Below are 25,274 nucleotides of genomic sequence, written 5' to 3'. Positions count from 1 at the left end.
AGATATTATGGAATCATTTAATTTTATGTTCATACTTCATTGTTTGAGAAGTATACTAGCAGTTACTAATGAGTTCTCACAAGCATTACAAAGAAAAGATCAAGACATATAAAATGTTATGAGTTTATTGAAAACATTAAAGGAATGATTCAAAATGATTGTCGCACGTCACCCGCGCGGCTTCGGCTTGGTGATTTTTTCGTTGTTGTTTTGCTTGATTCATTGGGAGTCACCACCTAGTATTTCATTGAGGGTCACTAGAAAACCCGGGTGCAATAATCTTTATCAGAGATTCCCGAGTAAGGGACTGATTGTGGTTAGGGAAGGTATTAGCACCCCTAACGCACCCTACCTGAGGTAAGCTGCTTCGCAATTTTATGTGTTAAAGAAGTTTTAAAATTTTTGTCTTTTCATCGGATATTAGAAATACAACTTACGTATAAGTTAATAATTCTGGACCGTGAGCAAATCAAAATATTAAATTCTTCTTTATTCTTTGCAATTTTATCATAAAAAAACATTCATAAAAAAAATACAAACAACACATTCACTTTCACTATATTTTTTTCTTTTTTTCTTTTTTACATACACACTACAAATTATAAAAATTCAACAACTAAACAAAAATTGCATTAAACAATTTGAAAATTACAAAATAGACAAAAAAAAATAGAATCAAGAACAGTGCAGCCATGAAAACAGTGCTGGAAGGCTTCTGGGTCACGGAATCAGTGGCAGCGCGTTGTTCAACGTGCCACCACCACAGGTGGCTCGTGGGTCCACGCGCCGCCGCCGATGAAGGTGACACAACCGGTGGATCGGGAACGTCTTCCTCTTCTCTGTCTCCCTACGCCGGCGGTGACCTGTAAAACAATTAAAAACACAACATGTAGTTGATTTTAATTTTTCCTTTTTTTTTAGTCCAGATTGGTTCACAACCTTCTTCTTCGGGTCTACTTCATGATGGGTCAGTTTGTTATGGGTTTCATCTTCTTCTCCTCTGCTTCGGGTGGCAGGTCTAGCGGTTGTAGAGGTGGCGGCGACGTTGAATCTGTGGCCAGGTGTGGACGGCGCTACTGTGGCTGACGGTGTGGACAACGCTTATGGCTCTGTGGGCATGCTGGTGGATGGTCTTCACTCCTGTTGGTGGCAGCGGTGGTTGGCCTTGCTGCGGGTTGGTTTCGATGGAGGCCGGTCTGCGAGGAGATGAAGGGGAGTTGCAGCAAGGAAAGGAAAAGGGTGAGCCGGCTGGGAGGGAAAGTTTGTTGGCTGAGGGGAGAAGGAGAGCTGGGTCTCGATTTGTGAGGGAGGAGCTCAGCTGCTGCTGTGGTGGAAGGGAACAACTGGGATGGAGAGTGAGGGGCTGTCTTGTGGCCGGTTGGTTCTCTGTGGGGGAAGGTTGGTGAGATGGCCGGGAAAGAAGAAAATCCAAAACCAGTGGGGGGGCGCGGTTGGTCTTGGTTTCTTTGGCCAAAATGAGGGCGTCGGCTTGGGTGAAGAGATAGGTTTGTTTAGAGTTTTTGTGGTTTAGAGTTTCTTTGTAATTTCCCTCAATTGTTCAAAATTGCCCCCCTTGTGTGTGTTGAAGGCTACTATTTATAGGCAAAATGTTGCTTGGGCCTCAAAATTGATCCCTTAACTTTTTTTTTTTGTAAATTTGATTTTTTTTATTAACATCGTCTCAAATGAGGAAAATCAGTGATTTTAAAAATAACGGGTTAAAAGTCAAACGTGTTCCTAAGATCTTTAAAAATTTAAATTCTTTTGAGATGATACTGAAAATGCTAAAAACGATACAAATATATTAAAAAATATATTTTTTGGATTTTTGTTGTTTTTTTTGTTATTTTTGCATTTTTCGAAAATTTTATCAAAATATGGGTCAAAAATTGAGTAGCAACATGATGAGAGAGAATGATTGGGAATCTTTATTAGAAGAAGTGTTATCTTTTTGCATCAAACATGATATTGATTGTCATAACCCATTTTTGGGTTTTTCCCCAAATTCACTTTTTCTCTTTCAAAGAATAAAAAAAAAGATATTCAGACTAAAAACAAAAAAAAAACCAAAAAAATAATAACAATGAGAGAAGGATGTCAAAGCACCCAAAAAATAGCTGGAAATTGGTTAAGGAAGTTCAAAAATATAAAGATTGAAATTTTACAGTATATTTTTGACAGATGAAGAGCCTTGTTGATAAAGAAAATTCAATTTGAAAAAGAAAGGTTCAAAAACAAATATTTATAGACTCAATTAAATTTTATTGGAGGTTTAATTGAATTTATAGAGGGTTTGATTGCAAGAAAAAAATGATTTTTAAGTAAATTTGGGCTTTAATTGGAAGAAATTAAAGCTCTGGGGTTAAATTAGAATTTTTGAGAGTTGATTTGGTCAAATCAAGAGCTTAATTGCATAAATATTGAAGTTCGATGACTAATTACAGACTTCATTGAATAAATTCAAAACCAAGGACCAAACTGGAAAAGGCGTTGAAATCTGGGGTTTGAATTGAAGTTCATCAGGGGTGAAATTAAATAAAATTAAAAGTTTGAGGCCAATCAGGGGTGAAAATAAACAAAACTGAAAGTTTGAGGTCAATTAGGGGGTGTTAGAGATAAATCACAAATTAAAGGACTAAAGCATAATTGACATAAAAGTTACTATTCATCCTCTTCTCCAGCGAGGCTGGTTGGGTGGCTACCTTTCCAAGGCATTTGACGCCTCGTTTCTTCCTCAAATTAAATGAAACTTGCACGAAAACAATCCCCTGACACCTAAATACACGTTAGTATAAACCGTTTGGGCTGATCGAGGCTGCAAAGACAGTGGCACCGCCCTAAAGTGGCCAACTCGATTAACCATTTTTCCTGTACAAAACTGACAGTTCATCATTGCTACTTTGAACTAATGGTTGGGATGCTGAGATTTTTCACCAGAAGAGACAAAGTGTCCCTCTTCCACTGCCTATAAATAGATTTGATTTTCATGCTCCAATGAAGGAGAAAAGTTTGTCCAAAGTTAGCCAAAAAACCAGCCATTTCCGGTTCCAACCAACATTTTCTTCCCTTCCTTCTCTCCCCACCGTGTCTTCAGCCCTTGAAGCCTCCACAAACACCTTTCTCATCCACCAACAGACAGAGCGCAGCCTCCCTACGACCCCAAATCCTCACTAGTGGTAGAACGACCACCGCGACCACGGGCCCTCACCCCCTACAGATTTTCTTCTCCTTCTTTCTTCCTTCCGTAGCCATCGTCAGCCACCACCACTGCCATCGGTTGCACCACGCTGTCATTCACTTCAGCCAGAGCACCGCCACACTAGGTGCGCCTTCTCTCTCCTTCCCCTTCTTTTCTTCTTCTTCGCAGTCTTTGTTCACTAAATGAACAGTACACGTGAATTATAATTCATGTCCTACTGTTCACACATGATCAGTGGGCGTGAATTATAATTTACTTTCACTGTTCATACAGTGAACATTGGGTCGGGCCGTTTTTGGCCCAACCTAAATTTCAGGGTCGGGTTCGGCCCGACCCTAAAAAGTTTTTTTTTAAAAAAACAATTCAAGAACCCTCTCAAAAAATTTGTAATTTTTCTGCATATTTTTTTTTATCAATTTTGATTAATACTGATTTGTATTTTTATATTGTAAAGATACAATCCGGTATTGAAATACCCGGTTTTCATCAAAACATTGCAAAAAGTTATAAAACAAAAAAATATTTTGTTTTCATGTATACGGCTAAGTCTCTCAAAGATAAAAAAAAATCATATCGTATTTTCATACAAAAAACACAAAAAATTCCAAAAATATGTGTTAAACATGTATTTTTGGCTTTAATAACCAGTTTATTAAAGTCATGAGAATTAGGCCAATATTTCAAAAATTCCAAAAAAACTTATTTTGTTTTTATTTAATATCTAGGATTACAAATTTATATGTAAAATGTATTTCTGATATTAAAAAAGTAGTTTCTTTTATATAGACATTAGAACGGATAGTCTTTTATCCGATAAGATAAGGATTTTCTTATGGAGAAGAACTTTTCTTAAACCTTAGATAGATCAACAATTAGAAAACACAACAAGACCTTAGTTTTCTTATCAGACAATTAAACAATGCAGCTTACCTTAGGTTGGGCGTATTTGGGGTGCTAATGCTTTTCTTTTATGCAACTAGTCCCCGTACATGATCTCTGAGACCAGTTAGGGTTCCTAGTGACCAAAATACTAGGTGGCGACCCCCTTTCCCGCTTTCCATTGCTAAAAGACAAGGAATCCTTGTCTCCCCATATTTCTTGATTTCCAGATACTTTTATGAAGTGGAACATTCGCCATGACGCCGCACACGTGAGATATTGATATTCTAAACATGGATGATGAGTACAAGCTTCATGGGCGTTCAAGGTGAAAATCTCAAGGGATTACAAACCTACACCATTTCCGTTATGAATTGTTTGACAATATCATTGACATGCAACTTACTAAGTTGGATGATTGTTTTACTTAGACAAGTACATAGTTACTTCTTTGTGTGGCATGTTTAAACCCAAGTAACTCTTTCCTACTTTCAACAAAGAAAAGCTTATTCGCCTTGCTTATTTTTATCCCAATGAATTCTCTATAGTGGACCTTATGGTACTTGGTGACCAACTTGATACATATATTATTGATATACGTGGTGATGATGAGTTTTCTAGTATTGAAGGTATTGCTAGTCTTGTAGAGCAAATGGTAAAAACAAAGAAGAATTTGATATTTCCATTAGTATATATGCTTATCAAATTGTCATTACTTCTACCAGTTGCAACTGTTACAATAGAGAGAGTTTTTTCTGTTATGCATATTGTCAAGAATAGATTGCGGAATATGATGAGAGATAAGTGGATGAATGACAGTTTGGTTGTATACTTTGAGAAATATATCTTTGATAAGATTGATAATGAAGTTATTATGAAGCGGTTTCAAAATATGAAAACTCGAAGAGAACAATTATAATGTAATTTTTTTATTTTAAAGTATTTTTAAATTAATTTTACTTGATATGAATTAGTATATATGTTTTGAATTGATTTGTAATGTATATCTACATAATATAGTATTTGTTAGTAATTTGCTCTATCGTTTAAAAAACTCTAGCTTCGCCACTGATCTTAGGCTTCACTAAAACACTAACAAAGTCACCTACCTGACAAAGATGTTGTCCATTAATTAAAAAGTTATATTAATATATTTTACAATGAAACCAACTCTTTATTATTTAGTTGTTTTTGTTAATTGTCAAAAAAAAAGTTAGGAAAAGGAAGAAACTAGGCATATGACCTATGCCCTTGGGTGGAGAGGTATTTTTGTATAAAATAAACATAAAAGTATTAAATTCAAATATTATAGAGTGCATATTATTTAAAACAAAGAGAGAGAATTAATAATAATGCAGTTAATTCAAGAGTGTCATTTATTTTTCTTTAGTTTAGTTTTTAAAGTGAGATATAATATCTACATGTTTATTAAGTTATTATGACACAATCTTATATAATAATTAGCCTTGCTTTTACTGTAATTATAACACGATCTGACCTGTTATTATTAAAATAAAAAGGAATATAAAAATATGATATGAAATCTCAAATATCATACGTTGGAAAAATATAGTCAATAGGGAATAGCTAGGTTTAGGGCTGAGCATTTCCGGTTCGGTCCGGTTTTAAACCAAAATAAACAACCAAACCGAATTTATTTATTTTTAATTTTTTGAACCGAACCGAACCGAAAACCGGTTCAAACCGATTAATTTCGGTTCGGTTCGGTTCGGTTTTTTTCCCTTCCAAACCGGTTCAAACGCAATGGTCCTCTCTGCTTCTCCTACAACCTTGACCGCAACAACGTTCAACAACACATAGCGTTGATTGTTCGAGGGAAAGTTCATCCATTTCATTATAATTAATCAAATGGCAGGGGGTTGTAGAAATCCACGGATTTGAAAAACAAAAGAAAAGGAATGGATCTACTATTCCAATTCCATTTGTGGCACAGACTCAACAAGAAAATTAAAACCCAAAGGAACCAAATCCACAAGGGAGGGGAGGAAAATCAAAGGCAGAGGGTAAAGTGAGAAAGATGCAGAGAAGGGAGGAATGGATCTACTATTCCAATTCCATTTGTGGCACAGACTCAACAAGAAAATTAAAACCCAAAGGAACCAAATCCATAAGGGAGGGGAGGAAAATCAAAGGCATAGGGTAAAGTGAGAAAGATGCAGAGAAGGGAGAGGGTGGGGGGGGGAGGGTAACGTGAGGGGTAGAGAAGTGAGAGGGTAAAGTGAGAGACAGAGAAGGGAGAGGGTGGGGGGGGTGAAGTGAGAGGGAGAGGGTAGGGGGGGCGGCTAGGGTTAGGAAATGTTTGTATTTATAGTTAGTTTTTTTTTTAAATGCTGGTTAATTGAACCGGTTCGGTTCGGTTCAATCGGTTTCAGACTTTAGAAACCGAAACCGAACCGAACCGGAATTTTTTTGTGATTTTTTAATCGGTTAATTCGGTTTTTTTTTCGGTTCGGTTTTTTCGGTTATTTTTTTTCCGGTTTTCTCGGTTTAATCGGTTTATCGGTTTTTTTGCTCACCCCTAGCTAGGTTATTGTTTCATCAATCACACATAACAAATAAAACCTTCAAATCAAATACATTGGTGTCATATTTGATGATGTTCTAAAATTCAATATGTTTAAGGAATATGTTATTTGATATTTAGATAGTGGTTAAATTAAATGTTCATGTTATTAATTTCCTTCTCCTTAGCCTATGAAGAATAAAATTAATGATGGAAGTTGATTAGTACTTAAAAGTGCATTTTTATCAAGGTTTTATATCATCATTTTGCACTTGAAGTATCAATAACTCCTTAACTAGAGCATATTTTATAATAATAAGTCTGATAATATAAGATACCTTTAATTTATGGTAAATGTTCATTTTAAATGCAGGGCTATCACATAAATTAAAGGATTGATTGATGAGTTTAACTACTGAAATTGAGAAGACAAAGAGGGCTAAGCTTAGAAAAGAGATGTTAGTTGAATTCAATTGGAACACCATTCGGTTATTGGATCATAATTGGAGTTGTATAACTTGGATTTAGGTCTGATTTATATGGATAGAAAGATAAGACATAGGCCTAAAACTTTCATGAGAGTCCAAGATTTAAAAGGATCGTTTTCAAGTTCAAATTGTAGCAACAACAAAGATGTCAGAATCTGTCCTATAGCCTAGACACTGTTCAGTTTTTAGCCCATATCTCGAATTCTAGAAGTCCAAATGACCTCATTCTTGTTTTGTTAGAAAGCTGAGACAATTTCCCAGAACATTCATGAAGATTATTTGTTCAAATTCTTATGTTAACAATGACGGTTTCTGCAGATAAGAAGATAAGGATTGTAACCAAGTCAAGAGATGGCCACCCACTCAACCACTAGTCATCAAATCAATAGTTCTGAATTTTGGTCTATAAAAGGAGGCATTTGCCATGCATTTAGGCATCTTGGTTTTTAGATCAAGATCTTGTTGTTGCTCTCTTTCTTCGTATTTTGAAATGTTCAAGTTATATTCCATGTTATATTTTCCTTAATATCATGTTCATGCCTTTTATTTTCTTTATTATACTTATATAATTATGTTCTTATCTTGTTTATCTATATTTCTCTTATTCATAATGTTCAGCTAAGTTTATTATGTCAAGGTGAAAAGGTTACACTAATGGTGTGAGAATAAGTATAGTATAAACTCAACATGGACTTTAATGTTTGATACTAACATGTTTTATATTTATTATCTTACTCACTTTTAATACTTTGCTTGTTAAATGGTTAATCTAGATTTGTGTTGAACAACCCTTGGTACAACAAATACTTGGCACTTTCATAGCCCAACTGTATGGTATAACCGACATCTGTGCTATGAAAGGAACTTGATTTGTTGTTAACATAAATTATCACCATGAATACCTGACAACATTTACAAGTATTGACATTACTCAAATAAGATAATTAATATAATCATGTTAATAAATTATAATCCGATTGGAACCTCCTTTGTGTGTCGTTTCCAGTTGAGTAACAAAAGGAATTTATATTATACTTATTTGAAATACCATTAGTGGATCCTCTAACATTGACAATTATTTTATCCTTGCTTAATCCTTCCATCAATATCACATCTCAAAAGTTCTCTTCAACTCATTTTCATTTGTTGTTTATAATTTTATACAGTTAACCTCCATGTGGTTCGACCCCGGTCTTGCCGGGTTATTATTACTTCGACACTCCTACACTTGGGAGAAGACATCAACTCTTTGATCGTGTCAAGTTTTTGGCGCCGTTGTCGGGGAGGTAAATTCCTGTATAAATTATAATATTTATTTTATTTTCTCTTTTCACTTGTCTTGTATCTAACTTTTGTTTATTTTGTTTTGTTTATTTTTCTTTTGTTTTCTTCTTCCTTTTATTCTCTTCCTTCACATGCATGAGAGTTTGGTCACGTACATTAAGTGGTAGACTTTATAGGGTATCCCCATCTTCTTTAGAAAACATGGCCGAATAGGATAATTAATTGTTTCATAATGAGAATAATGAGAATAATCAAGTTAGAACACTTAGAGACTACATGAATCCAATAAGAACAAGTGCACCCTCATGTATAGTTTTCCTTCCTGATGCATCTCAGTTCAATTTTGAGCCAAATATTATTCAACTTTTACCTTCTTTTCATGGCTTAAATCTAGAAAATTCATACTTGCATTTGAGAGAATTTGAAGAAATTTGTAACACCTATAATGACTCAAATTGTAGCATAAACACTATCAGATTAAAGCCTTTTCCTTTTTCTTTAAAAGATAAAGCTAAAACATGGCTACAAAATTTGAGGTCAGGATCCATTCGTACTTGGAATGAAATGCAACAACAATTTTTAAAGAAGTTTTTTCCGTCTCACAGAACAAACTCTTTCAAAAGACAAATCACCACTTTCACTCAAAAACCAGGAGAAACATTTAACCAATGTTGGGATAGGTATCGAGATTTGCTTAATACTTGCCCTCATCATGATTTTGAAACATTAAGATTGGTTTCGTATTTTTATGAAGGGTTAACACCTAAAGATAGACAAATGGTGGAATTGATGTGCAATTAAATTTTTGAAGATAAAGACCCTAATGAAGCAATGGAGTACCAAGACTTGCTAGCTGAAAATGCTTAAAATTGGGACACAACAGACACTTATGAGGCACCAAGTAAAACTCAACCTCATACATCTAGTAGAGGAATGTACAACCTTAGGGAAGATCATGACCTCCAAACCAAGTTTGCATCTTTAGCTAGAAAAGTCGAGGCACTAGAATTGAAAAAGAGTGGTAAATTAAAATCTATTCAAGACATTGTGTGCCAAATCTGTGAAACTAATGAACACTCAACCAATAACTGTCCAACTTTGCCTTCTTTCAAGGAATGCCTACATGAATAAGCCCATGCTTTAAACAGTTTCCAAAGGCCCAATCATAACCCATACTCGCAAACATACAACCCTGGTTGGAGAAATCACCTAAATTTCGGTTGGAAGAGTGATAACAATAATGTACAAACTTCACAGCCACCATTTCAAGCACACCATAATTTCTAAAATTCTCATGGATATTCATCTTCTTATGCTCCACCTCCTAAAAGAAATCTTGAGGAAACATTGCATGCATTCATTGAACAGTAGGAGACAATCAACACTCAAAATGCTCAAACCGTGAGAGATCTAAAAGATGCTCTTGCAAAATTCACATCTGCTCAGTTTTTAAGAGAAAGGTAAGTTTCCATCTCAACCACAACAAAATCGCAAGGGGCAATACAATGTGAATGCAAGTAGTTCCGGAAGCCAACATACGGATCAAGTCAAATCAGTCATCACTCTTCGCAATGGTAAGGTTATTGAAAAACCCACTCTTGAACCTTATGAGAAAGATGATGAGTTAATCTCTAAAGGTAAGGAAGGGGTTAATCTGAACATCGCAAAGAAAAGACTGATTTCCCCCAGCACTTCTATTTCCTCATGTCATGACCAAACAAAGGAAAGTCAATCACAACTCTGAAATCTTTAAAACTTTCAAATAGGTAAGGATCAATATACCTTTGTTGGATGCTATTACACATGTATCTTCTTATGCTAAATTTTTGAAAGATCTGTGCACTGTGAAATGAAAATTGAATGTGAAAAAGAAAGCCTTTTTAGCCAAACAAGTAAGTTTCATTCTTCATAATAATAATGCTTTGAAATATAAAGACCCTGGTTGTCCTACAATTTCTTGCTTTATTGGAGAACATAAAATTGAAAGAGCTTTACTTGATCTTGGAGCTAGTGTGAATTTACTTCCATATTTAGTCTTTCAGAGTCTCAATCTAGGTGAGTTAAAACCAACTTCTATAACTCTCTTACTTGCTGATAGATATATAAAAGTGCCTAGAGGAATAGTTGAAGATGTGTTAGTACAAGTTGATAAATTCATTTACCTTGTAGATTTTATTGTCTTGGATTCACAACCTATTAAAACATGTAATCCAATTCCTGTTATTTTAGGACGTCTATTTCTTGCAACTTCTAATGCATTGATTAATTATAGGATGGATTGATGAAGCTATCATTTGGAAACATGACCCTTACTAGAACATGCATTTTTATCAAGGTTTTATATCATTATTTTGCATTTGAAGTATTAATAACTTCTTAACTAGAGCATGTTTTATAATAACAAGTCTGATAATATAAGATACCTTTATTTTATGGTAAATGTTCATTTTAAATGCAGGCCTATCACATAAATCAAAGGATTGATTGATGAGTTTAACTACTAAAATTTAGAAGACAAAGAGAGGGCTAAGCTTAGAAAAGAGATACTGGTTGAATTCAAATCGGAACACCATTTGGTTATTGGATCATAACCGGAGCTGTAGAACTTGGATTTAGGTCTGGTTTATATGGATAGAAAGCTAAGACATAGGCCTAAAACTTTCATAAGAGTCCAAGATTTAAAAGTACCGTTTTTAAGTTCAAATTGTAGCAATAGCAGAGAAGTCAAAATCTATCCTGCAGCCTAGACACTATTTAGTGTTCAGCCCATATCTCAAGTTCTAGAAGTCCAAATGACTTCTAGAAGTCGAAATCTTTGTGTGTGGTTTTCAATTAAGTAATTAAAGGAGTTTATACTATACTTATTTGAAATAATAGTGGATCCTCTAACCTTGACAATTATTTTATCCTTGTTTAATCCTTACATCAATATTACATCTCAAAAGTTATATTCAACTCCATTTCATTTGTTGTTTATAATTTTATACAGTTAACCTTCCCGTGGTTCGACCCCAGTCTTGCTAGGTTATTTATTATTTCAACACTCCTACACTTGGGAAAAAACATCAACTCTTTGATCGTGGCAGAAGTCTTAGTACCTGTAAAAACAATCTCTATTAAAGAGCTTAAAGACAATTCGATGATAAAGTTAATAACTTTAAATGGAAAAGAAAATAAATGAAAGAAAGAGTATTAAATTCCAAGAACAAGAGTGTTTGTTCTTGTTTTTGGTGTTATTAATGCTCTAAGATGTATAAGCTTTTAAAGTAGGAAAAGTTGTGAAACCTTTACTTGGGTGGTTCAAGAGATATTTATATTCCTTAAACCTTGTTGTTTTGATGAAGTTGAGAGGGACTAGAGAGTCATTTCTGCTTGGCAACATTAATGAAGGATAAAAATATCTTATACGTCATTAATAAGGGATAAATATCATTTATAGATAATTAATGAGACGAGAATATGGTAGGCCTATAAAGAGACCTTTTATACATCTATTAACAAAGGATGATGAGTATTTCTGGTACGAATAAATCATGTTCTTAAAAAAGAAGCCCATGGTCCTGGATCTCTAAGACTGATTAGACTTAACATGTAGTTAAACTCATATAAGAAGGGCCTAGAAGTCCTTCAAACCTAAAGTAACTTGGGTTTAGCTTATGGTTGAATCCACTTGCATTAGGCCTGGCACTTTGCTAGACTCACATTGCTTTGGGTTCATCTCAAGGTTGAAACCTAATATATTGAGTATGGTACTTTACCAAACCCATGTTGCCTTTGGTTCACCTCAAAAGTGAACCCAAGTCTATTGGATCTGACAACATGCTAAATCCATTGTGCTTCAGTTCATCTCAAGGTTAAACCTAAATATATTGGGTTTGACACTTGATTAGACCCACAACTTTAGGTTTACCTCAAAGATAAACCCAAGTCTATTGGATCTAACTACATGTTAAATCCATGATGCTTTGGGTTCAACTCAAGGTTGAACCCGAGTATATTGCACCTGACACTTTGTCAGACCCACCACCTTGGATTCACGTCAAAAGTGACCTAAGTTTATTGGATCTAGTAGCATGTTAGATCCATGGTTCTTTGGGTTTAATTCAAGGTTAAACCCAAGTATATTAGGTTTGACACTTTGCCAAACCCACATTGTCTTGGGTTCACATCAAGAGTGAACCTAAGTCTATTGGACTTGACAATATACTAAATCCATTATGCCTTGGATTCATCTCAAGGTTGAATCCAAGTATATTGAGTTTGACACTTTACCAAACCCATAACTTTAGGTTCATATCAAAGGTGAACCCAAGTTGATGAAACCATATTATTTAATAGTTTCACCCACATTTACCTAGTGTTTTACCTATGTTATATATATAAACTACCTTGATATTCTTTGTTTTATGTTTTGGAGGCACTTTTGACCTTCAATAGATGATTTGTGCAGAGCGTGAGTTCTAGAGGTTGAAATGAAGTGATTCTAGTGGAATTAAAAAGCTAACATCCATACCTTTCTAGACATCTAAGGCAAGAAAATAAAATAAGAAAGAGCATGGAAATCGCAGCCTTCAAAGTCAAATCTTGTAATCTACTAGTATTGACCTTCAACCATTCCAACTTGAATATCTTGAGCTACAGAAGTCAAATTGATGCAAACTTAATTTTTTTGGATTTTGGACTCAAAGCCATATGAACGCTCCAAATTTCAGCCCAAAAATGATATCATATGAGGGTGATTTGATTTTTTAAAGATAACAACTGAATTCTGCTAGGAAATAGGTTTCGTGAAGAAATGAGTCCAAATTACGTTCAGAGACATCTTAACCGACATTCAAGTTTTTATTTCAAAAATTTAGCTCCTCTAAGTCAAAGATTGAAGATTTCATTCAAAGCTATTCCTTTTTTTTAGGAAAATAGTTATTGAAGTACTTAAATGTAAACTATCTACTTAAGGGAGGACTATTTTATAAAATAGAGACTAGAGTTTCCTAGGATATAAAAAGAACGAGAGAAGAGAAGGGAGGCAGTCAAACAAGAAGAGAAAAATGCACCCTTCCTATAAGAAACCCGAAATCATGCATTCCTCCTTTTTGATTAGTTGTTTAACAAACATGTAAGGCTAAACTCTTTTTCTTGGTTGCAATGACACATAAACCTTTGGATTTCAAGAACTGTGAGATTTATTTTACCTTTTCTTTCTAGTTTATATGATGAATATGTTTGCTCTCCTATGCTTACTTTTTTCTATGATTATTTATTTTAATTGCCAGAGCGGACTCTAAGTTATTGTTGTAGACAATCTATTGCTAAGTTTGATATCAAAACCGGAGTTATGATATATGAACTTGTGAAGCAACTGAGTTTAATAATTGTGGCGGATCTACGTTATTAATCTTTGGGAGAATATTCAATCAAATCAAACGTAGACTACAAACAGTTATGTTTTCTTGATTAATCAACGTATCTAGTTCTTAAGGCTGCCATTGAATTAAATTACTAGTGCGGACACTGTGGTTGTTCGATAATTAGGGTTAGTTATACGACAAATCTGTTAACTAACCAATGTTAAGAAGAGATAAATATTCAGAATATAAATTGATGTTTCATTTTCATGATCAGTTCTGAATTCTGTAGGTGGATGTTTACTTGTGACCAAGGTTTGTTTTCTTGATTATTTTCTGATTTTATTTAATTTCGCTTGATAGTTTTCTATTTTCTTTTGCTTTAGCCTAGATATTTTACAACCCCCCCCAGTTGCATATCATACAGTATAAAAATCTAACTTGAACCATCCTCGTGGGATCAACCCCTTGCTTGCTCTATATTATCTTGTGTGTTTTGTTTTAAGCTAGGGCAGTTAATTTGTGCGACCACGACATCGCAACAAATTTTGGCGTCGTTGCTAGGGAAGTAATTTTAGTTGATTCTTGTGCTGTTATTTTTATTTGCTGTGATTGTTAATTATTTTTTCTAAAAAAAAGAAACAAAATTTTTACTTGCGGCGGTACTGTTCATTTACGGCAGCGGTACTGTTCAAAACGGATTTTTTTGTGGAATTAGGTATCGACCTTACTTGCGGCGGTACTGTTCATTTACGGCAGCGGTACTGTTCAAAACGGATTTTTTTATGGAATTAGGTATCGACCTTTTGTTTTCTGAAGGGAAACGACATTCTGAACATCACTAGCCCCACCCTATTGAGGCTAAATTCTGCTCTTTTCTAGGGTTTTTAGGCAGTTTTAGTTTCTAGCGTAGGATTTTCGTACAATTTGCATTGCTTTCTATCTCTTGTGTGGTTGGTTTCTTTTGAGTTTCCTTGATGATTTATGCTTGTAACCCATTCTACTAACCAAAGTCAAGTGCAGGTGGATCTCGAAATAGAAAACACTTTATGTAGGTTATGAAAAGAAGTTCGCGTCAACACTATGGCTGTTGCACGACAACAAACACTTAAGGAGCTTATTGCTCCTAAAGTGGAAAATCAACCATTGTGCATAAACATTGATAATAATGTAATCTTCGAGCTCAAATCTGGTTTTATACATTTGCTACCAACATTCAATGGTCTTGCAGGAGAAGATCCTCATACTCATCTCAAGGAGTTCCATATGGTTTGCGTTGGCATGGAACTAAATAGAGTTGACAAAGAACGAGTTAAGTTGAAAGCTTTCCCATTCTCTTTAAAAGAGGCAGCAAAGACATGGCTTTTCTCTATTCTCCCAGGTTCCATTGGAACTTGGAATGCCATGAAGAAGATTTTCCTTAAGAAGTATTTCCCAACATCTCGAGTTGCCAACATAAGGAAAGAAATATGTGGGATTCAACAATCTTATAGTGAGACACTCTCCGAGTATTAGGAAAGATTTGAGCAACAGTGCATTCAATACCCTCATCATCAAATACCCGATCAGCTACTCATTCACTATTTCTATGAAGGATTGATGCCTATTGACTGTAGTATAATTGATGCTGCAAGTGGAGGGGCATTGGTGGATAAAACACCTGAGGCTACACGCCAATTCATCTCAAACATGGCAGCTAGCTCGAAACAGTTTAGCACCCGTGGAGACTTCACAAACAAATGTAAATGAGGTAAGTATTTCTAACCTTGAAAATAAAGTTAATGATCTTACTTCTTTTGTGCGTTCTTTGGCTTGTGGCGATGTTCAACATGTGAAAGTTTGTAGCATATGCTCCTTACAAGGACATACCTCAGATATGTGCCCAACAATGCAAGAAGATTACATTGGACAAGCTCATGTAGTTGATGGAGGATTCAAGACAACCCCAACGTAAATATAATCCCTTTTTCAACACGTACAATCCTGGATGGAGAGATCATCCCAACTTACGCTATGGGAACCCGCCTCAACAAGGCAATCAAGGCTGACATTTCCATCCTCATAGATTTCAGCCCCAACAGAATTATCAAGCGAGACAACCCCCTCCATTCACAAACTCCAATGTTATGGGGTCGTCATCTAGTGATGATCTTTGTGAGATGATGAAGATATTAGCTTCTAATACAATGACCTTGCAACAAAACATCATGTCTTTTCAATAAGAAACAAGGTCAAGTATAGGGCAAATAGCTTCAAGTATGGGGAAATTGGAAGCTGAAATGAATGGAAAATTGCCCTTCCAAGCATTGAATCCAAAAAAAAATGTTAGTGCGATCATGCTGCGAAGTGGAAAAGAACTTGAAAGGCAAAGGTCGAAACAAATTGAGATGGAGGAAGAAGAAGAGATAGAAACAAAATTGAGTACAAAGAAAAAACACCCTCCTCCTTCACAAACTGAAGCAATGACCAGTTTACTATCAAATAATATGAGGGCAATATGATTTTTCAAAGATGACAACTGAATTCTGCCAGCAAACAGGTTTCTTGAATAAATGAGTCCAAATTATGTTCAGAGGCATCTAAACCAACATCCAAGTTTTTATTTCAGCAATTTAGGTCCTCTAAGTCAAAGCTTGAAGATTTCATGCAAGGCTATTTCTTTTTTTTAGAAAAATAGTTATTGAAGTACTTAAATGTAAATTGTCTACTTAAGGGTGGACTACTTAAAGTAATCGCAAAACATGTTTCCTTTTATTTATTTATTTATTTCTTTCTTGTAAAAGCTTAGTTTTAAAATATTTTAAGAATAACTTCTAGAAAAGGGAAGAAAATCACATCTACGAAGGGGAATTTCAGTTTCAGACCTGAAATTTCACAAGAAAAACTAGAAAGATTTTAGATAATGAGTTTTATTGGGAAAATTTTTTTAATGATGCTTATAAATTTCACAAGAGTTGTAAGAAATTTCAATGAATGGGTAGTTTATCTCGTAGGAATGAAATGCCACAAACACTTATTTTATATTATGAGATTTTTGATGTATAGGGTATTGATTTTATGGGACCTTTCACTATTTCTTGTTGTTTTGTTTACATACTACTTGTGGATTATGTTTTGAAATGGGTAGAAGCAAAGGCTACCCATACTAATGATTCTAAGGTTGTAGGATTTCTCAAGTCTAACATTTTCAGTAGGTTTGGAATTCCTAGAGCAATAATCAGTGATCAAGGTATGTATTTTTGCAACCTAGTTGTTGAATCATTAATGAAAAAATATGGAGTACATCATCGAGTAGCCACCACTTATCATCCATAAATCAATAGACACGTTGAAGTTTTGAATTGAAAAATTAAAAACATCTTAGAGAAAACAGTGAACCCTAACTTAAAGGATTTGAGTCTGCATCTAGAGGATGCACTCTGAGCATGACAAATAACATACAAAACTCTAATTGGGATGTCACCATATAGGTTGGTTTTCGGTAAGTTGTGTCATTTACCTGTTGAAATTGAACATCATGCTTTTTGGGCAGTGAAGCAATGCAACTTAGATGCTAAAGAGGCAGGAGCAAAAAGGAAGTCACAACTCCAAAAGTTGGAGGAAATTCGTTTGGAACGTTATAACAATACAAGGTTGTATAAGGAGCGGACCAAATACCTTTATGATAAGTTTTTGCATTGCAAAGAATTTCACATTGGTTAGAAGGTATTGCTTTTTAATTCTAGGTTGAATTCATGCCAGGTGAGATAAAGTCTAGATGGATTGGACCATTTGTTGCATTGAATATCTTTCCTAATTATGTTATCAAAATTTAGAGTATGAGACCTAACAATTTTTTTAAGGTGAATGGTCATAGACTTAAACCTTTTATAGAAAATTTTGAAAGCACTAATGTGGCGAAGATTCAATTGGTTGATCCCATTTACAAAGAAACTTGATGCAAAGAGAGTTTATCTAGCCAAAGACAATAAGAAAGACACTCTTGAGAGGCAACCCAAACATGGTGTTACACCACGAACAATAAAGATTTCTTTTTGTTTTCTCATTTAATTGCTTTCTATTCAATTCAGTATTGTTTATTTGATATTTTCTCAACCATAGAGTTTGAGAGGCAACCCAAACTCTATTCCCTCGGGTAAAAATATGGAGCCCACTGAAAGACATACCCAATGTTAAAAATAAACAACAATGCGCAAAAAGAAAAATCAAGGTAGTTTTCCCTTCTCTCTTTAAAATGTTTAATTGCAAACATTAAGGACGATGTTCATATTAAGTGTGGGGGAATTAATGTGCTTTAAAATTTCAACATTTTTGGACCAAATTTTTTGTTTTTGAGGTGCTTTTCAATTATTAGAATGTTAATGTCATTAACAAATTTTTCAGTTTAGCTTGAAAAAAAAATCATAACATGATTGATTGATGACTTGGTTTTTTAAAATTATTTAGTCAAACTATTCTCCTTGGGAATTAAGTAACTGGATTCGGTAGATATAAACCTATGAGACTTTGAACCTTAAGATCGAAACATCCATATCGGTCTTTATTTTCCATACATGTGTGATTTTCTTCCATTGTTATGTTTTTCTAGAACTTGTTTTGATTCTTTTCGAAACCACATATATACATGCATGCCTGAACATAATTAAGGCGGCCTTCTTTGTTGAGTGCCATATATAGTCTAGCAACCCACCTTTGGATTAATTTTCCTTTGAAAACCCTTTCAAGCTGATGGACTATTTCTTTGAATTATAAACCCACACTACAAGCCTTAAACCAAAAGTGTCTTTCCCAAGTCATAGAGCTAGTGAAGCATCATTCATCATTATGAAAGCCTAGGGGGTGTCTTAATTTGTTGAGTGGGGGCAATTGAACAAGTTATTATGCTAACTTTTTTAGTTTTATAAATGTATTAAAAAAAATAAAAAAATAAAAAGAACAAATTGTTCTAACTTTAGTGAAGGGTTAGACATTTAAAAGGTGAAAGATTGTTCCATGGTTTGAATGAAAATTGTTCTTTTGAATGATCAATGGAGGAGGTTAATGTGGCTATAATATTTTAAAGTTTAAAATGTCTAGACAGAGTGTTTGATATTCTAAGTTTGGTTTTAGGTAATTTTGCTCCATTAGTTTACCCTACCAAAGATTTCCTACCTTAAATCAAGCATGTAATTCAAGTGGTGGTGAATGAGAAGATTTGCAAGCTTATGGCAGATCATTTCGAGTGGAATGAAATTGAGTGAAACACTAACCTTTCAAAACATTAGAAATGAGTGACTATTTCTGCAAGGTCTACACATTTTGTTACTTTATTTTCAAGTGAAAACTATTGTTAATGATTTTTAAGTTGTTTAGAATGTTATTCATGATATGTTATGATGATTTGAGAGTTTAATTGATTTTTTATTGATGGCATTACTTTTTTTGTTCGAAAAAGTAAATTTGAATTTTGCCCGAGAACGTGCAAAAGCTAAGTATGAAGAAATTTGACGAGTGCAAAATATACAGGTTTGACATATGCTTTTAAATGTATTTTAAGCTTATTAAAATTTATTTTATGAGTTTGGCATGCCTAAGGGACTTTATGAATTAATTGCTAAAAGATAAGAAATCATGCATTGAATGTTTCAACATTTGTTACTTGTTTCAGGTTTTACATTAGGTTGGTGTTCCAAAATTGAATTATAGTGTGTATCAAAGTTGAAGTACAAATATCAAGCTTTCCAAAATTGCATTATATGAAGAAATCAGAGTTACTTTAGGCCTCAAACTGGAATTGCAAAGTCAGGCCTGAATCCTATTTGTAGTAGGATTTTTTTGTTCACGCAGTTAACATTCAAATGGGCATAACTGGAGATTCATTTATCGAAATCACATGATTAAAAAATGCATAGTCATCTACACATCTAAGGCTACAACGATTATGAAGGGACTAAGGCGAAAAAGATCGATATCAACATGTAAATTCTGATGCAAGCAGGAAGGCGAGATTTGTTTCCTAATCTGTGGGAAACCAACTTTTGGGTAGCAAATCTAATGGGATTAGAGAGATTTTCTCTACAGCATCAAATCTCCTAGTTTTTAACCTTAATATATTATCATTAAGGCTACCTTCTTTAGGTAAAAATAAAAAGAATCAGACATAAAATGATCATTTTGTTTTCTCTCTTTTCTCATTTAGTTTTTGGCAATTCTATGAGAATGAGCAGATAATCCTTCCATTTAGCTCGAGGGGAATGAAGTCCATCTCTATTATTGGTTGTGAGAAGTAACACTACCATTGTAATTCCATCACATTCAAGTATTTATTCTTCCTTGTTTTAAATTTTATGCTATTGATTTATGTTCATGCTAGTTGAATCTGTTTGAGATAACATATATGCTTTCTAGTTTCTTTCAATCTGTAATTGTTGTTAGGGATAAGAAAAAGAAGCAAATAAATTAATTTGATTGTTTGTCTGTCACTTTAATTTGTTAGGAGGAATAAATCAAGTGAAATTGTTCAAGCTTTTGAATGGTTGCTTTGAATAAAATTTTACAGTTCTTGCTCTTAAGGCTGTTACAAAATGAATGAAAATTGCGTTTCAATATTTAATTCTTTAGTGGCAAGAAATTGACTAGAAGCTTTGTCTAATAAATTGGCTATTAATTTTACTAATTTTTCTTAGCTTTAAAGGAAATTGAGTTTATTTGCTTGAATTGAAAGGATAACTATTTTGCTCTTATGATCAACCAATTCCTAGGTATAGATGTATTATCCTTTGAATTGAGTAAACAAGATATTGATTACTTTTTGAATTTTCAGAATCTTACTACTTCTCCATCTTTTAATTTCATGCTTTTGGTACATGTTCGATGCTCAATAGCTTTTGCTACATCTCATTTAAGGATAACAATAACAGGGGTCGTTGTTATTGGACTCTTTGATAATTTTTCTTTGGGAAATTTTCGGTTTAGTTATTTTGAGGCTTAGGTTTTCTGGCAGGAAATGAAGAGTTAAAGTTAATGTTGGCAATTTGAGATAAATGAGATGGAGTGTTGTAGTTTTGAAATTGGCTCTTCTTACTTCTATAGCCAACTTTAACATGATCGACCTCCTTCTTCTTCCCTTCAAAGCCTTTTTTTCTTAGTAGGCATGAAAAGTATGCCACTCCTTATTCCTTGCCCTATATGCTCAACTACTGCTACGTCAATGAATTGTTGTGTTGAACTACCCATCGCGTGCTTGTAATACGGTGCCTTGAGTTTATTTGCAAATAAGGTAACCATCTTTTTATCCAAAAGTAGGGGATGTACTTGCGCAGCCAGATCTCTCTATTTTTTAGCATACTCTCTTATGTTTTCTTTATCCCTTTTTTCTAGATTAGACAAGTTGGTCATGTCAGGAGCAATATCCATGTTGTACTCATATTGCTTAATGAAAGCATCCACCAGATCTTTCCATCTTCGAATTTTAGTGTTGTCTAGTCTCATATATAAGTTCAAAGCTGCCCTGCTGCCCCTACTCAAACTATCCTAAAAAAAATACATTAGTAGCTTTTCATCGCGTACTACTACCATTTTATAGCAATATGATTTAAGATGGGTGATAGGGCATTGAGTTCTAGTGTATTTGATAAACTCGGAAACATGAAACTTCTTTGGCACAACTACATTAGCAACTAGACACATTTCTGTGGCTTGTACTGTCATACAAATGTACTCCTTCAATAGCCCTTATCCTAGCTTCTAGTGTTGCCATCTTATCTTGATTAATATCATCAAATGATCTTGTCTTATAAGATTCATTGGCAAATGCATCTAAAACTGCAAAGACTTATACTAGCATTGTCAACTGCATAAATGCTAGATTATGTTGGGGATCCTGACCTTGTTCTCCTACCCTTTCTTCGAGTGGATTGTCCCTTGAGTTTGAAAAAAAGTGACAGGTCTAATGGAAAGATCTTAAATAGAGGTATTTCTAAGTGCTACTCGAGTAAGCTAGTGATGCGAGCCACGCTAGCCTTCAAAGATTCTAATTCTTCTTAGAAATGAGCTTCACAGTGAGTACACTCTTCATCTTTCATGTTTCTTAGTTTGAGTCGAGTATTGTAGACTTTACAGATTGGAGCTTTTTGGGACCTATATTTCAACCTGGTGCATGTAGGTATGTCATTTAAAAAGTGCATGTATATGTATAGATGCAAATGTATATACATGCATATTAGGTATGGATTAACCTATTTGATAGACTAATCCATGACTTCCTTGTTAAATACAGGTAGAATCCATATTCTAATGCATTTGAAGGGGTGGTTTTTCCCCAAGTCTTTAAATCAATTGAATCTTGTCATAACCAATTTTTGGGTTATTTCCCAAATTATTTTTTTCTCTTCCAAAAATCAAAAAATATTCGAACTAAAAACAAAAAACAATTAAAAAAAAACAATAGCAATGAGAAGAGGATGTTGGAGTGCCCTGAAAATGGCTAAAATTTGGTTAAAGAGGTTCAAAAATACAAAGATTGAATTTTGACAGTATTTTGTTGACTGGTGAGAGCCTTATTGATGAAGGACATTCATTTTTTAGGAAAAAAGGTCCAAAATCATATGTTTATGGACTCAATTAAATTTTATTGAAGGTTTAATTGAATTTATAGAGGGTTTAATTGCAAGAAAAATTGATTTCTAAGTCAATTTAGGCTTTAATTGTAAGAAATTAAAGTTCTGAGGTCGAATTACAATTTTTTAGAGTTGATTTGGTCAAATCAGGGGCTTAATTGCATAAATATTGAAGTCTAATAGCCAATTAGGGACTTGATTGAAGAAATCTAAAACCTAGGACCAAAATGAAAGAGCTCGCAAATTGAAGGCTTGATTTTGAATCTGACACGTTTTGGTGCTAATTTCCATTTAAATGAAACGACGCATTTTGGGAAAAACGACACCATTTCATAAATTTCACTTAAAAAAAGGAAAGAAGAAAGAGAAAAAACAATGTCATTTCAAATGGCACCATATGTCTTCTTCTTCCCCTGGACGCGCAGAGAACAGGGGAAAAAGAAGCATTTGTTCCCTGCTTTTCTTCTCTCCCTCTATCTCCGAAAGCCTAAAAAAAACGTCGACAAAAACTCCCCACTTGCCCAAGTTTTGACCCGTGGCCTACAACTGGATAAAAATATAGAGGGGACGTGCCCCTTCGGCGGTCCTGGGATGGCTATATAGTGGCCACCCTACCCCTGTGCCATGACTGGGAAGGGGCAGTAGGTCTCTTTCCCCCTGTTTTTTGCCTATAAATACAGGGGAAGAGAGAGCAGAAAAGGGGGGGGAGAATGGTTTGAGACCAAGAAAAAAACCAGAAGAAAAAGACAGGGGAACCAGGAGAGAAACCGAAAAGAAAGAAGGAGAAACCGTCGCCTGGAACTACCGCCTACCATGACAACAACGCCGCCACCACCACCAGCACCGTGAGCAACTGCAGGTCAGCATCCTTCCCTTTGCCTTTCTTCTTCTTCCTCTTCTTCTTCGGGTGCTCCACTATTCTACAAGTGAACAGTGGAGAGAAATCCATTTTTCACTAGGCTGGAAGCCCAGCCCAAAAATTGTTGGGCCGGGTCTGGCCTAATTGAAAAAAATATTTTTAAAAATTTATGATTTTCCCGCGTATTTTTCTACTGAATTTTGCTTAATATTAGTGATTAGTACTTAAAAGTGCATTCTTATTAAGGTTTTATATCATCATATTGCACCTAAAGTATCATTAAATTCCCTAACTTAAACATGTTTTATAGTAACAAGTCTTATAATATAAGATAGCTTTAGTTTATGGTAAATACTCATTTTAAATGCAGGTTACCCACAACTCAAAGGATTGATTGATGTGATTCATTATTAAAAGTGAAGAGACAAAGAGAGGATCAAGCTTAGAGAAGAGATGCTGGTTCAATTCAAACTAGAACACCATTCGGTTATTGGATCATAACTGGAGTTGTAGACCTTGGATTTAGGTCTGGTTTATCTTGATGCAAATCTAAGACATGGTTCTAAAACTTTCATAAAGACTCCAAGATTCAAATCTTTCATTTTGAAGTTCAAATCTTAGCATCAAAAGAGACGTCTGAATCTATCCTAGAGCCTAGACACTGTTCATTGTTCAGCCCATATCTTGAGTTCTAGAAGTCCACATGAGATCTAGTTTTTTTTTTTAAAAAAAAAAGCTGAAACAATTGCCCACAACTTTCATGAAGACTATGTGCTCAAATTCTGATGTTAGCAATGATGTTTTGGCCAACCAACAATGTCAATAACCAGCCATCAAGTCAATGGTTGGCCACCAACTAAATAGTTAGTCATCTAATCAATAGTTCCAAATTTTAGCATATAAAAGGAGGCATTTGCCATGTATTTAGACATCTTGGTTTTCAAATCAAGATTATATTTTTGCTTTCTTTCTTTGTATTTTTGCAATGTTTAAGTTTTGCTTTCATTAATCTCTTGTTTATGCTTTTCATCATAATTATGTTCTTATCTAGTTTATTTATGTTCTTATCTAGTTTATTTATGTTCTTATTCTTCATTATGTTTAGCTAAATTAATTATATTAAGGTGAAAAGGTTTTACTAATGGTGTTAGAATAAGCATAATATAAACTTAACATGGACTTTAATGTTTATATCCAAGAAAGTTTGTTATTAACATGTCTTATCTTTTTATCTTAGTAATTCTTAATACCTTGCTTGTTAAATGATTAATCTAGATTTGTGTTGTATAACACTTGGTACAATAAATGCTTAATCCTTCATAGTCTTCGGTCGACTTTGTTGTTATGAGAGGAACTTGATTTATTGTTAACATAAGTTAGCATCATGAATTCTTGACAATATTTAAAAGTATGGTGACTAAAATAAGATAATTAATATGATTAGGTTAAAAATTTATAATGAACTATTAAAGATAAATCATCCGATTCGAACCTCCTTCATGCGTGTTTTCCAGTTGAGTAATAAAAAGAGTTTATATTATATTTACTTCTAATACCATTAATGGATCCTCTAACCTTGACAACTGTTTTTATCATTGTTTAATCATTAATGGATCATTGTTTAATAAAAAGAGTTTATATTATATTAATCTCTCATCTCAAAGATCTCTTTAACTCTTTGTTAAATTATATATATTTTATTTATAATTTATATAGTTCACCTCCCTGTGGTTCGACTCCGGTCTTGCCAGGTTATTTATTACTTTGACACTCCTACATTTGGGATAAGACATCAATCTTTTGATCGTGTCAATTGATTTGTATTTTTATACCGTAAATATACAAATCTAGTATTAAAATACCTGGTTTTTGTCAAAATATTTTTTATTTTTTTTTTTGTTTCATACATACAACCAAGTCCCTAGTAAACACAATACTAGTCCCTAGTAATCAAAACATTAAAATAGAAAAACAATTTGCAAGTTCCACAAAGCAATGCATTAATAATTCAATTTCCATTAATCTATCTAGACAAACAAACTCTCATTAAATTTATATATTTGCTCAATACCTTTTAAACAAAATATTAATAAACATTT

General features: G+C 34.1%; 1 pseudogene; it reads left to right on the top strand.

Annotated features, from left to right (window-relative positions):
• The first annotated feature begins 692 nt into the window (after positions 1-692).
• Positions 693-25,274, top strand: part of LOC133676036 (uncharacterized) — a 39,617-nt pseudogene continuing 15,035 nt past the window's right edge.

Source organism: Populus nigra, chromosome 16 (genome assembly GCF_951802175.1).
Source record: "Populus nigra chromosome 16, ddPopNigr1.1, whole genome shotgun sequence".
Lineage (NCBI taxonomy): Eukaryota > Viridiplantae > Streptophyta > Magnoliopsida > Malpighiales > Salicaceae > Populus > Populus nigra.
Note: the sequence above shows the minus strand (reverse complement) of the source record. Positions and strands in the feature narration are given on the sequence as shown.